This window comes from Amyelois transitella, chromosome 3 (assembly GCF_032362555.1).
Source record: "Amyelois transitella isolate CPQ chromosome 3, ilAmyTran1.1, whole genome shotgun sequence".
NCBI lineage: Eukaryota > Metazoa > Arthropoda > Insecta > Lepidoptera > Pyralidae > Amyelois > Amyelois transitella.
In genome coordinates, this window is record NC_083506.1 from 11,522,116 (window position 1) to 11,537,177 (window position 15,062).

General features: G+C 33.6%; 1 protein-coding gene across 2 annotated transcripts in view; it reads right to left on the reverse strand.

Moving 5' to 3' along the window:
• The window catches only part of LOC106129825 (uncharacterized), a 60,575-nt gene that overhangs the window by 18,378 nt on the left and 27,135 nt on the right, over window positions 1-15,062 (reverse strand). Inside the window, exon 1 of one of the 2 annotated variants that reach the window (XM_013328512.2) lies at window positions 9,407-9,527. The exons of the other annotated variant lie outside the window; for it this stretch is intronic. The gene's annotated coding sequence lies outside the window, so the exon portion shown is untranslated. Of the gene's footprint in view, window positions 1-9,406; window positions 9,528-15,062 lie in introns of those variants that run through there. 2 annotated transcript variants of the gene reach the window in all.

The window sequence follows — 15,062 nt, forward strand, 5'->3', positions numbered from 1 at the left end:
GTTAATGAGATACTCACAATTTTGTAAAGAGTTTGCGAGGTCTAAATTCGCGGCGAACAACTGCAAGGTCTTAAGTCCTTTTGAATATTAAGCGACAAATTAAAAATAAAAAACAAATATCACTGGCCATTAACAATATCTTCAAGTTAAATTTTAAAATTTTTATTTCTCTATTTAAAATTAAATTTTAATTTGAATCGCTGTGTAGGTACGTTTACATCACGCAAACAACTGCATCTTCAAACATTTAACGACCCGTGGTGTGTTGAAACAAAACAAATATTGTCTTTCTGCGGCTCAAGTTCTGTTTGCCTGGAATTAAGTATTCATCGGTTGTCCGTTTGCCTTCGGACCGAGGTCGTGGTTCGGCGTTGTGTAAAATGCCTAATTTGACAGTTTGTTGCAAGCGGGCTTCGAATTTGCTACTATTACATAAATAAATATTAATATTGAATCAGTTTTCTTGTCTATATTCATATATGAGGAACTCTTTTTGTTTACCATATTTCATTTATAATTTTAAATTTATCATAATAAAATTAAAAGTAAAAATATTTTTAGTATTTTTCCTAATTGATTCTTGGTTTTTATATTAGTCATATATATTTGAGTTTAAACTCAAAACCCTCTTATATTAAAGAGCTAACTTACATCCGTGGATTTTTACATGCATTTTTTTTCTCTGATATTTTTTTATTTGATGGTATGTTTGTACATTTACTTTTTCTTTTATTTGATCAAAATATTTCATTCTTGGTCTTCTCCTTTCTTTCTTTACATTTATTTTTCTTCATAAAGAAGAAGTAAAAACTCAAAACCATTTAAGTTTAAAGTACATAGAACAGCTAATACCTATTTGATTCCATTTGGGCCTAACCACATATAACTGCTCCTAATTTGTAATGATCCATAGCTAAAATTAAATGATATAATGATAGGAAGCAATCTTTGTAAATGAGCTAAATGGGGTCAATTATGTTCGTTTTGTGATAATTTAATGAATGTTTATGCTAATGTGAATAATTGCGCGTAATAATTAATGGTTTTAAGAAAATTAATTCAATTCAGTCTGTAAATGTATATTTTGAACTGAATGATCAAGAGGCTTACAAACTTGGGATTCTTTTTTAGGCGATGGGCTAGCAACCTGTCACTATTTGAATCTCAATTCTATCAATAAGCTTAATAGCTGAACTGATTCTAGACTGTTGGTTCTGTCTACCCCGCAAGGGATATAGACGTGACCTTATGTATGTATGACCAAGCGGAATCAATAGAGAAAGGGCATCATATTACGTTTCACCAGATATTGTGAAGCATGATCAGTAAAAATGATTATAAATTGGCATATTGTCTTACGTAAACGTAACGTGTTTAGGTACTAACCGATAGAGTAGAATATAAAACTACTCAAGCGAAATGTCTCTCAAAAACCTGTTATCATAACAACAGTCAATTTTCAGTCCGATTGGAAAATATTACCGATATCTTGGCGGAAGTCTGGCTTGGATTATGTCCAAACTACAATAGCGAAAAATGGCTTTCTGATAAGTACAACACAGCAAACGATACATTTGTTCACAGAAAGAAAGGAAAATAACAAGCAGCATTTAAAAAATAAATTTTCGGGTGTTAGGCAGGTAGTTCTTACATATATATAACTTTGTGAAATATTTTCAATCATGTTAGATTATTTTTTGTTTTTCTTTAATTAGTTTTATTAAGGTAACTAGCACTACACAATTATAATGTTAGCTGTATTTTAATTTATCAAGTTAGTAATAAAAAAATATTCTTTTTTTATATATCTATATTTTAGGGTGTATCTAGGTGATTCACTAGTCACGCTAATTCTACAAAGTGTGTTCTAGGTGTGAGCAGGTGTGTTCTAGGTATTATTCATCATAAAAACTTCTTCATTCATGTTTAAATAAAAATTTGTTTTGGCGAATGGTGTACACTAATTACAGATTAATACTGAGGACGACAGAGCGTCGGTGGTTGAACAGTAAAGGTGCCAAAATTAAAAAGCTTAGTGCACAGTGTGACACGGGTTCAAATTCTACCGCGGCCATATAGTAATAACATTTGTTATGTTTATTAGTTTGATTGCTATTCGACGCCCTTAGGATGAGGTAAACATTGTGAGGAAACCTACACTTCATATCTATGCAACTGGTATTATGCCAGCGAGATGATGACTCAGGAGACTTAAGCCCTATACCCTATGAGTAGTGTTCATTGGTAAAATTCCTGTACATGATGAATTAGAACATCTAAAGTAAGTCAATGTCACTGAGAGTAAAATCTTAATAACAGCAACTAAAGATGATGATACGGATGAATCACAGTCATAAGCGTGAGAAAATATAGAACAAAAAACTTGTTGCGACCAGAATGTAGGTGTATCTGTTAGATAATGTCACGAAATACCTTGTTATAGCAAATAACTGTTGTCATTGCTAACACAATGTTCTTAATAAGAGAATAAGTATAGTTTTGTAACTTTTAAGTGTCGGATTAAGATCAACAATATAACTCAAGAATATAAGAACCAAACATAGAATACTTCATATATTCATGATCATTGCCCTAATTTTTATAAGTTTCATTTAAATAAGTTTACCAGGTATAACGAGCTGGCATTTACATGGAATTCTGAGAACAAAGTTTTTTGAATTATTTTTATTAATAGCCTCAGCAAATGACATGACATTAAAAAAGTTACGGATATTTAAAACTGCTCATGTGAAGAGCGGCCTTGGCTGATGAGACACTTCACTTGCCACATTACCTCGCAACATTGAAGAGATTGTTTGCATTAAGTGAAGTCTTTCCGTGAGATCATTTTTGACAGCAGGGTGATTTTCGAGCTGTGATGAGAGTAATGTTAATAATTCATGGGACAGTAAAATTGGTATAAAGTAAGGTTGGATTGAAATTGCATGAATATTATTTCATTTAAGCTGAACGTGGCTTTTAAGTCTTTGCGAGTCTGTAGGCTTTGCTTATCCCATTAGGGATAAATGTAATTAAATGTTCATTGAAACTTTTTAGTTTTAACATAATACTTTCGTTCATGTATTGTTTTAAACGAAGGTCAAAAGTTCTAATCTAATAAATAAGAGATCACTACAGAAATAACCAAAAAATTAGTTATACAAACATAAGTTATATGGTATTTAAGAATTTACAAATTGAACATCCGCGATTGTAATCATTGGTTCAGTTCTGATTTCTCAAACAAGATCGGGTTATATAATTCCCGTTACATCTTCCAGTCTAACGGTTTCCGATAACACTGAATCTAGTTTTGCAACTATCTTTAAGTACTGATAAATTTTTGATCGGGTGCCTAAGGTTTATCTTTGTCAAAAATATTTTGTACAAATCTTCACTTCAGATTATTTAATTCAAAGTGAAGCATGAAGATTTTCGAAAAAAAAAACTATTAGCTTTGATAGTAGCTTTAAAAATCTCTGTTGCGCAAAATTTTGTAAAATTTTACCAATAAAAAAGCCTGAAAACATACGACGCTGGAGCAAACATAACTATGAATTTATAATACCATCGATATAAAATTTCCGAGCCATTGGCTTCTGTCCTTTGTCGACCATTAAAAGGTCTATAGTACTTGAGTCTCTTTTGTACTCGTTCAATGAAGGCAGCCCGTTGGACGCAAATGCGGTAATAGGCTTTCGGGACTACGATTTATCTACGATTATCAGGAGTTTTTAATTATGAGGTATTGTCATGATCTATTTATTTTTTTTAGATTAAATTGTTAGTTACGATTTCGGTGAGTTTAAGACTAAAAGCTAAAACTTAAAATAACAATTGAAATGATGTGAACTAAAGACGCATTTAGAGTAAATTAGAATCAAAAATATTTAAATGTAGAAAAAAAGTCTCGTTAACCTTTCTGGATCCCAATTGGACCATATCATTCAGGCAAACGTAGTCTTTGAATCTTGTGACTGCTATCTTTCTCTTAGAGATAAATCACATAAGTATCACGCAAGCAAAGTTTTAACAGTTTTATGTATACTTTTTAAACAATTTTCTATTAACCAAGAACAAAGTGTAATAACGCACACAACTAAACCATGCACATCATATAATCGAATAAAGTTTCGATGAAGACACAAATTAGATAACCATTTATAACAACACGTACGAATTCGATGACCGATTGCATAAAACAATTGTAGTACAGTTCGAGATCAATACACTAGTTTGCCACTTTCGCTTCATCCAAATTCATCCGTTCGCTCATGCGATTCATGTGACTCTTATGATTGTAACACACGTAACGTCCATACAGATTGGACGGTGTGTTTTCTCTTAATTTGTCTTGTCACAGACGAAAAATGTTTCAGATATAAATGTGTTGTGTTTAGAAGTACCAATTTTTTAAAGGTTTATTTCTTTTTAATCTGAAGTTATATAGATAGCGGGAAATTTGTTTACAGTGTTTCTAAATTTGAGAATCTTACTATTTTGTTCTTTGATAGGTAATTATTTTATATTTAATTTTAGCTATTTTTACTTTAACTGTGTACAGTTTCTTCCTCGTATATATTTTTTTTACTCTTTAAAAAATATAATATTTAGTTGAAAGAAAAAAAGAAAAGCCATGTAAGTTTTATATAAAATATTATATAAAGTCTCTGCCTACCCCTCCGGGAAAGAGGCGTGATTTTATGTAAGTATGTATGTATGTATAAAGTTAGAGATTTTTCTAAGATACCTTGAGAAACATAAGATTCCTCAATTTCTCGACCGAATTTTTTAGATAAAACGATCATCAAATCATATCAGGTTCCATAAGTAGTTTTGACTACAATCGCGATAGTTACACAATACCGAACGTCGCTGAGCACAAACAGTAATGCAACATTACTGATATTATTATCCACAGAACAATTACGATCGGCTATCCCTTCAGTGCTCTGTGCTGTAACCGATATTGTGTGGTTACAATGTGTGTGGTCGCATTCTCATTGTCCTGCAATGCAAGCCGATGCATGCTTAACTACCTATTATAATCGTAGATACCTAATCAAACCGCTTCTTCAATATGTACTTTGCTGTAGTCAGATTAAGAACTATCTCAAGTTCAGTTTTGGATTTATTAGTAATTACAGCTCAGACTATTGATATGTCTACCCCGCAAGGCATATAGATATGATTATATGTTTGTACAGCTTGAAATATACGCCATTAGCGGAATTTTTTTTTGATATTACTATTATCTGAGACATTTACGTCAAAATTTACTAATATATTTAAAGAAATCGGGATAATATTAGACAATAGAAATGCCATATTTGTAACTTGAAACTACGGCAATGATTATTCGTCGTCTTGAATCGTCAATTAACTGCGCAGTTGCAAAGCTGTCAAATAAGTATTAGAATCGAGATGAAAACTTACAGTGTCAACTTAGTTCTAAATAACTAAGTCAATGTGTGTTTGCGCCAATTAATTATCTGTGCGCAATTTCCATAGTAAAAAGAAAAAGGAAAATCTCCCCGCCTTTTTGAACGTTTACCGAATACACATCTTTTTATCAAGTCCATAGTTTTATTTCGTCAAAAGTTATAAATCAGGACTAGTTGTCCTCATCAATGTGAAAACGTTATGGTATCAAAATCATTGCGACGTCACATTCAGCAGTACTCACTGTACTTAGATGGTTAATATTATTCCAGTTTTAACGAAAATATTATTTACGATGACAATGCTCATATTCCTAGAGTCTAGAATGATGGAGCCATGGTTATGTAATATAATGCCTTCTATAGAAAACTTTAGGTAGTCTTCCACCCACTCATGCCCAAATACGATAGACATCGATTCTATTAAGTAAGCCATTTGCAACATCTATGAGTTTGTTTGTGTCTTGAACTTATCTTCTTCCAAATAGGATATTTAAAATATAAAAAAAAAATCGAGATTAAATGCCTCTATAGTATAATTTAAGACTGTAAAAGACAATTTTTGTTTTATTTTAACAATCATAAATTAGATCAAAGGGAAAATTTAAATCATTTGCTTATAAGCGTTCTTGCGCTTTAAGAAATCCAAAACTAAAATAAGAAAGATAAAAAACTTCACTGTTTGAATGAGAAGGCTGATCCTTGCTTACGAAACTTATGGTAGACATGGGCTTAAGACTAGTTCCTATTTCGACATAGCTCAGAGTTATGTGAACACCAAAACACTATGATTATATAACAGTTAGTATAAATTATCCTACAACAACAGAATTTGGTGAGATACTTAATGAGAGCGTGCGAAATGGGGACATCAAAGTTAATGTTAGCTTGTGCAACATTATTGGATGGAGTAACATGGTTTTTGATTTAAATCTATTAGGCACATAATGAAAACGAGGAGGTTACAATTGCAAGAGAGAAAATACAGATTGTTGTTGATCAGTCAACTAACACAATAAACATTGTAATAACTAATGATTACCACAGTTTTAGAATTGCATCATGACAACCTGCCAGGTAGGTCACTCTTACGGTGAGGAAAAACATCGAGGGGAAATCTGTTCATTCAGGCAACTGGATATGTTACCATGATTGATCCAATACGGGTTAGGTTTACTTGCGAAGGTTGCGAGGGTCAGATTCGTGTAAGAACCTGACCCTATCCAGGATCCATTGTCAAAAGCATACCCCAGGCTCCTCTATATTGTGATGAGGATGTAACCGTGACTAAAGCCAGGAGGAAAGGAGAACCTGCCGGGTAGTAAAAACCAATATTCACAAGACCACGTTTATCTGGATGATTTAATAATGGAAGTGCCACTTTAGAAAAACCCATTCAAATTGATGATGACAAAAACATTGAAGAAAGATACAAATATATTCTAAGATCTGACTCCGGCGTCGTTCTGTAAATACCCTTGCCCCAAAACTTAAGAGGTTTAAATCCTCACATATCTCCCTACATTTCTGCATGTAACGCAGGATTATTACGCTTTCCTGTCGCCCGGGTCGCTTTGTGAGTGGCTGTATCCCTGTATCAAGGGATTTGCATAGGCGCAGTCCGGTTCTCGTCTAGTTTAAACCGGATTAGACCTGTACAAGAAATATACAAGGTGTGCTGAATTAAGATCTCTCAGAAATTGCTTGGGAACGGACGACGGTGCAACACGGCTTTCAAATTTAAATGCTAGCTAGGAACTGGTTTTTGTGATAGTAAATACCTTGTAAGGTATGCTATGAAATAAAATCTACCTTTTTATAAAGATTCTTAAATCTTAATTACACGATTTGTGTGTTCACCAGGTGTGTATTTTCTACGTACCTGAAACAATTAATAGATAAAATTAGGACACTGTGTTAACACAAAAAAATTCTTATTGTTTAACAATAAAATTTCGAACTGAAGAAATTAAAAGACTCCTCTGCACGTTCAGTCAACTGAATGTGTGATGTTCTAATATGGGTAAGATTCCTCTGTAAAGGTTGCGGAGGTCAGAGGGGAGTCACTTCGTGTTAAAAATCTGATTTACCCCCTCCAGGACCATGGTCAAAAGCACGCCCTCCAGAGGTTAAAGAAATTTTAGATAACCATCGTCATCTTGTAGATAACCTTTCCCCAAAGCTTAGGATGTTTAAACCTCCTAACCAGGACTAACTAGGAGTAAAGAAGAGTAAATCCAAAGACAATATAGCTCATCACTTCAAACCAAACTTTTTAACACTACAGGCGCGTAACGTGCAAATTTGCAATGCAAATAGGCTCCCAAGGACTGTCGTTAGAGCGATAATGTTTGCATTTAACATAAATATGACTATTCAATTTGCAGACTCATTAGAATGTCGAGCACGTGCGACTTACACGATACCACATATCGAGGTTGTTAATAAGAAGCCTCATAAGAATTAAGTGCAAGATGCTGCACTGGTCTTGTAGCAAAGAAAAACACATATTATATGCTAGCGTGTTTTCATTCTTCCCTTATAAATTTGCGAATCTTCCGTTTAGATCTCTGATTTACTATTAAGCTGTCCAATTAACGTGGTTAGTGTGTCGTGTGACTATTGTCTTGGCCCTCATAAGGAATAAAAATATGACATGTGTTATTAAACTTTAGATGATTTCAAATATCTTAATGGAAAAGCATTAAGTGGTGCTGGTGGTATACTTTGACGCGTTGAAGCTCACAGTGAACTAGATATTAATAGTAATGTCTGAGGTTCTAGTCTATAGCCTTGGCCATTTGATGAAGTAACTTAGCCATCTGACCTACTTTATCTAAGGGTAATTATATATATTATAAGGGTAAAGATTAATGCTAAACTGCTTCTAAAACTAGTGTTAAATATATATATATATATATATCAGAAATTCTTTGGGATTGATTTTCAAAAGAAATGCAATATTTTTCAAACTGATAACTTCAGCAAAAAGTATACAACCTGAATATGAACAATAGATTAATCTTACAGCTTCCACATCGGACACAATACATAAATTGCCATACTTATTTACGACTATCTGACCTTTGTCTTCTCATCTTACTATGATAAGAAACATTTCTGTTACTTCACTCCGACTTTAGCTTTCCATTCGCCCACGATAAATAAAAGCGAAACATTTGATTATAAGGAAAACGATCCATTTATTTTATGGTTTTTGTTGCCTAGTTGGATACACTTCGAGAAACTTACTTGTGCCACCCGTTCCTCCCCGGAGACGGGGTGTAGAGACCGTGGAAATTTCCGCTGCTTAAAAAGAAAAATCTGTTTCGGCAAAGTGTCAAATTTTGTTATAAACGGCGCACCATTTTCCGAGAAATAAAACAAAGTGGGTGCTCAAGTTGACGTTCACATTTATTTTTGTTTAGGTGTTTATTTATAGGCAAATTTTTTTCCACTGTGGTTTTCGGAACAATTGAATTGGGCCAAATATGGATGTTTTACGAGACTCAAGAATAAAATTATATTAAGTATAGCTTAAGATATACTATAGGTATACTATAAGTATAGTGAGTATGTAGGCAATTATGTTTGTACATTATTTAGGTATTATCACCCACACAATGGATCTCTGCTTCACCCATTGGTACAAGGTTATATAATGCAGCTTTAAGTTCGCCTATTGTACTTTTCCAAATATCAATGTAACACACACAATAAAGTACAAATAAAAAAAAATGTAATTATAAGGCAAGCTTACTTAATAAAAAAAATAAAATACATATTACAGTACTCTATGAAATTGCCAATCCTTCACTGTATGTGAAGCGTCACTCAAGAGTTTTGAAGTCTTAGATTGAACGCAATTATGGGAGAGATAAACTCTCGACATGGCCAGTATCTATTTACCCGTCACATACACCGATTGAATCATTTCATTTCCTGGAATTACGAATTACGTGTACCTGGTCAGTGACGAGGGTATCCACGCCAAACTTTGCAGTTTCTGGTCCTTCGAATTCGTTGTAATTAAAACTTTGTTTCACGAGTAAACAACCCACATCAGAGGTAAGTCAGAACTGCCAATGAACGCTATCGCAATAGTTAATCTCTCTATTGAACGGGCTATAAAGATACTATGGTCCGATATGATAGGGTCGCTGCGTATTTTATTTGTCAATCTCAGTGTTAGCGAGCAAGCCTTATTATACCACACACGTATATAGCATGTCCATCTTTTACCGGGTTAATATTCAATTCGTACAAGACTAGATGGGTACTGGACATACGGGATTAGGGACAGGTTGGCAGCCTATCGCCGAAACAAAGAATCCTGTAAATAAAGCCATTACCTTCTGTAACAGCTGTGCTACAGGTTCATAATGTTAAATATTACTAGCAAAAAGTTGAAAGGACGAGATCAAGGTGCAAGGTTTATCCAGCTGCCTTAGTTAACATTGTTTCAATTTATTTATAACTAAATTATGCACTAATAGTTGAACAAATTTATACAAAACAAATGTTAATATGATACACCTGGTTTTCGTTGGTATTTCGTGGGTAACATAAGGATGTAAATTGACTTTTTTTTTAATAAGTTTTAAATTCAATTCATTGGTCGCAATTCTTGGCAGATCGCTCGTAGTCACGATGACGACTACTTTTTTAGTATCTCCCACCATATCTCCCTGTTGTTTAAATTATAAATGTAATTTTCAAAAACTTTTCCATGACAACCCTACAAATTTAACTTCGCCAAAACAAACACAAGGCCTCGACTTTTACCTCAGCAGTAGATAATCAGACAATGAGTGACATTGACCACGCGACAATCGAAAATCGACACCCTTGAAATTTAAAGGGCTAATTTATCAACTTCTTTGTATCCGGGTGTGAAAAGGTTGGTGTCTAAAGTGAAAGGTGCAAAGGGTTAAGATTAAACGAACAGGAAGAATCAAAACCCATGCTGGAGAGGAGCGGGTAAGCCCTTGACCATGGATCCTGAATTGGGTGAGTCAGGTTGTGATACAAAGACTCCCATCTGACCTCCGTAATCTTTGCAGGGTAACTTAACCCGTATTGGATAACAATAAAATAGAACCCTATAATTTTAACAACTGTCGAAATGCGAAGTCACCACACAATATCTAATATCACACATCAATCACATAGTCACAAACCTTAAGCAGATCAATGGCACTGAACTGGCAATAAAAGATAGTATAATAATATCAGATAGCGTTGATGGGTATCAACGCTACTCTTGCCATACAAATATATAACACCCATTTACTAAATAATTTACTGCCGACTAAACAAATTAGCGTATAAAAAAACCCGTATTGGATCATTTGGGTACACATCCAGTTGCCCGAATGTGCAGGTATAATGTTAAACTTCACACATCATCATTAATCTACTTAGTAATCCGTGTAATGTTTGAGTTCCGTGTAGTTTAACGTGATTAATGGCAGTTTAAGTTATACAACTAAAAGCAACTTAACTATCCGTCTACGCCATCTGGCTTTCGTTACAATAAACAACGTTAAAACAGTGAGGCAGTTTTGATAGATGGTTAAGGAACGATTGATTCTGATATCGGAAGAAAAACTCTAACAAAGACAGAAAGAAATAGTTTATTTTGTTTACAAATTAGAAATTCAGTAAATAATACAAATTAAAACAAAACTGTACCAAATTTATCTCTGCTCATCATTATATCATGAGACTACATGAGTACCATGACACTGATATTCCGCAGAAGCCAAAATTGAAGAACAAAAAAACCATTTTACTAGGCTATGTAGGTTGCCAAGATCTTCTCAAATGAGAAGAGCTTCGTTGGTTCTATACATCAGAAAATCCGGTCTATCCCACTAGTCGCCTGGAACACTGAGACGACTTCGTGAATGTCGAATAAATCATTATAAATAATTGGGACTTAATCGTCCGACTTGTCACATCATGGAAAAACTCAATGGGACTAGTGTGATAAGACGGGGAAAATCAAGGAAAATGTCTCAAATTTTTCTGCTTTTCTGAGAGGGGACAAGGCTTTACTCTTTCACCAGAGTTTGGGTAAATTGTGACATTTATAAATTAGTTTCCAGACTGGTTAGGTAGCGAAGAAAAATCATTTTGTGTGCCAAATGCTATTCTTCCCGTGCATAATAAGTCAAGCAAGGGGAAGGCGATTTAACTTCTTTTGTTTTTCTTCGAAAGGGATTCTTCATTTAGGCGATCTGTCACTAGTAGACTATATTATTCCTCCATTATCTATCATTAAGCCATACAGCTGAATGTGGCCACAGCATTTTTAACTATGTTGGGTCAATATATATATATATAATATTTATTAAGCACCGTGCCAATCACAGAATGATAATACGGTTCACGAAAAAAGGACACAGGTTCATTGTTCGCTTCCGTGTTGCGCCTACACATCTGGCATCAGTTCAATGTACTTTCATTCATATTTCGCAGTGTCGATGACATTGCTCACTAAGATAAATCTGATGTTAGAAATCATCCAAAAATAAAATTGGCGAAAAAAAGATTGTAGGTCTCAACTGATTCTCCACTCCGAAAATAATAGAGCCTTGATTATTGTGATTGCCAAGCGTTAAGCGTTGAATGGCTCACTGATGATTTATGACAGTAATTAAAATGTGATCAAATGCGTGTAATACGGTTTAAAATTTGTCTATGAGACTATTCAGAAGAACCGAATATAACTATACGTTATTTCTCTTTTATCAAATTCAAATTAAAAATTTTATTTGCATAACACATATTGTTTGTTTGTAAATTCTTTATTGCACGTAAGAAGATAAGTAATATAACACAGTCATTGGATTTAGAAGAATATGTACAATGGCGGACTTATCCCAATCGGGATCTATCTCATCACCGGTCTTCGCTCTCCTCAGATTTATAACATTGGCTCGAATATCATACTTAAAGTCAGAATTAGGGCAATTTCTTTAATGCCGAAGAAGATTTATAAAGTATCTTTACTTCTATTAGGTACTTTCTATTCAATTTCATTCGAAATTTAGTCCATCTAAACAGCAAACTAGTGATTACTTTCCCTAATTGCGTATGTTTGGCCATGTACAGCCGTCGAAACAGTACAATGTCAGAATATATTAGTACGGTCAACCATACGTTCATAATTATTAGTATCGCCCATCGTCTTTGCTCAAGATATTCCTACTAAATAAAAGTAGTGAGTATATGTATGTAAGTATCGCCATAGATTTAGTCCTGGTATCCGCAAGTCTCTGGAGTGGTGTCGTGTACCATTATCCTGGCTGGGGTTAGTCAGGTTTTTACACGAAGAGACTCAGGTCTGAACCCCCGTTAGGATGTCTGATTGAAAGTATACGATTTAAAATTTAAACTCACACCCTCAGTCCTGTCCGCAAAGCAGAGGTTTATTACCCCATCACCATCACAAACATAGTTGTTGTTACCAATTAAAGCGTATAATTTATGAATTAATTGCATCTTCATACTGCAAACATAGATGTTGAAAAAAGTCTACTTGTTTTCAAAACAAGCGGGTGTGCATTTGCGCTGACCAACACCAGCTTTGTTTTGCAAAATTCTCCATACATCACCTATAACACAACACCCCTGTAAACGTGCATAGGTCAACTTATGTGCCAAGCCGATAAATGCGATCTGTATTCTAAATGCCACTCGCAAAATGGTTTTTACTGTACAGTATGGCCGTTTTTGATGTCATGGTTTCATGTTTTATGCAAGGCATTATTAGTTTAACTACAGGTTCATCTATGTTTTCAGCTGCATGGTCTCAGTAATAGTTATCGAATTGCGGTGGAGGTAAATGTAGGTTTGTTATATTGCTCGTAGGTACATAATGCCATGTTGACCATAGAGTTACCAATTATATGCTAATCGTGTTAGCAATGTGGCTTACGTTCGTTTTGAGGATCAAACAGATTAACCACGACTTCTTCTCTGCATTTTTTTAATAAAACCAGAGGCAAAGGATTAGGAAATTATTATAGCAGTATTCTCTTGCCATTATTACGGTAACATCCTTACCCCTCTTAAGCGAAACCAAAGTTATTTGGTCATGATCCTGGACTGCGTAACAGGTATTTATACAAAACGACTCTTATCTGACTTCCGCAACCTTTGCAGGGGAACCTAGACCTTATTGGATCATGATTACATATCCAGTTGCCCTCTTTTAAAGTAGTTTTATGTAGTTTTTCTGTAGATGTATAAAATTTAAATACTAATTGTTAAAATGGTAAAAGTATAGATATTTGTTAGCTAAATGGAGTATATGTCCTAGTCCTAGAGTGTCCTTCGCGTGATGAACTTTATGCGGAAACATATTATGTCACGCGAAATCAATAACTTAATGCAGGTAATTTATTGTAGAGAAAATGTTAATTCGCTTCGTTACTTATTGGCATTACTGGATAATATAATACTAAATATTATTTGAAATGTACCTTAATTTTATAATGCCTTCTTCTTAATTACAGAAATGAATCTGGCTTCAACTATTTTTATCGTTCGAATTATGTGTTAGTATTGAAACAAGGTGGGAATCCCTGTTAGTAATTAAAATAAAGAAAAAATATTTAAAAAAATAAAACATTGGCAAAATACAAAACAGGATTTGATTTCGGTCTACGAGCTTGACATAGATTTTTATCTACGTAATATTAATTATGTAAACTCTGGATGAACAAGGAAATAAACACAGTTACAAATATACAATTGTAGTATCAATAGAAGATCCCAAAATCCCTTGGTATATTTCCAAACTAAGAAGTATAGGAAAGTTAATAAGGAACACAAAGTGAAAGGCTTTTCAGAAAAATGTAGATAATTGAAAGAACTAGAACAAGTTTCATTGGAATGGGACTTAAGAAAATAAATCAAAGCTTTAAGTAACTGTTGCGAAGAAATCAATGTTTAAAGATCTCACTTTATCCTTAAGAGCAAGCTTCAGTTTTTAATAAATTATAATCGACCAAGATTTACCACAACATCATAGTTCAATGAATTTTTTTAAATTATTTATATTTATACACATATAATATTTTTTTTAATGTTTCGTTTTGTGTCAATTTAATGAGGTATTCATAAATATGACAAATCTAGTGTTATTCATAATAAAATATATATTTGTGATTGTCAAATTTATCACTTTTTAAAAGTCTTTTAAAACTATACTTTTATCCGAATGATGAAACATAATTATGAAGTGTTACAATACTAGTTCGGATGCAGTTTAATGAGCACTAATGGCAATTGAATTGAATGTAATTACGTACAATATTGAACATTTCTTGCCAGCTAATGGACTGGTACTTTTACGCAAGTATAAGTGTTTGTTAGCAAAATTTAAAAAAAAATCTTAAAGCCAGGCATACATATTTTGTACGTTTAAAATAAAATTCAATAAAGATTAAAAAAAATCGATAAAGTTGGAATAGATAGAAGGAGGCTATGCACAGCAGTGGGTCATGGAGGTTTGATAATAACATGATGATAATAAATTTGTAAAAAAAACTTTGAGAAACGGCTAAACTATATTTCACTGAACTATACATGCTATACTAATGCGTATCA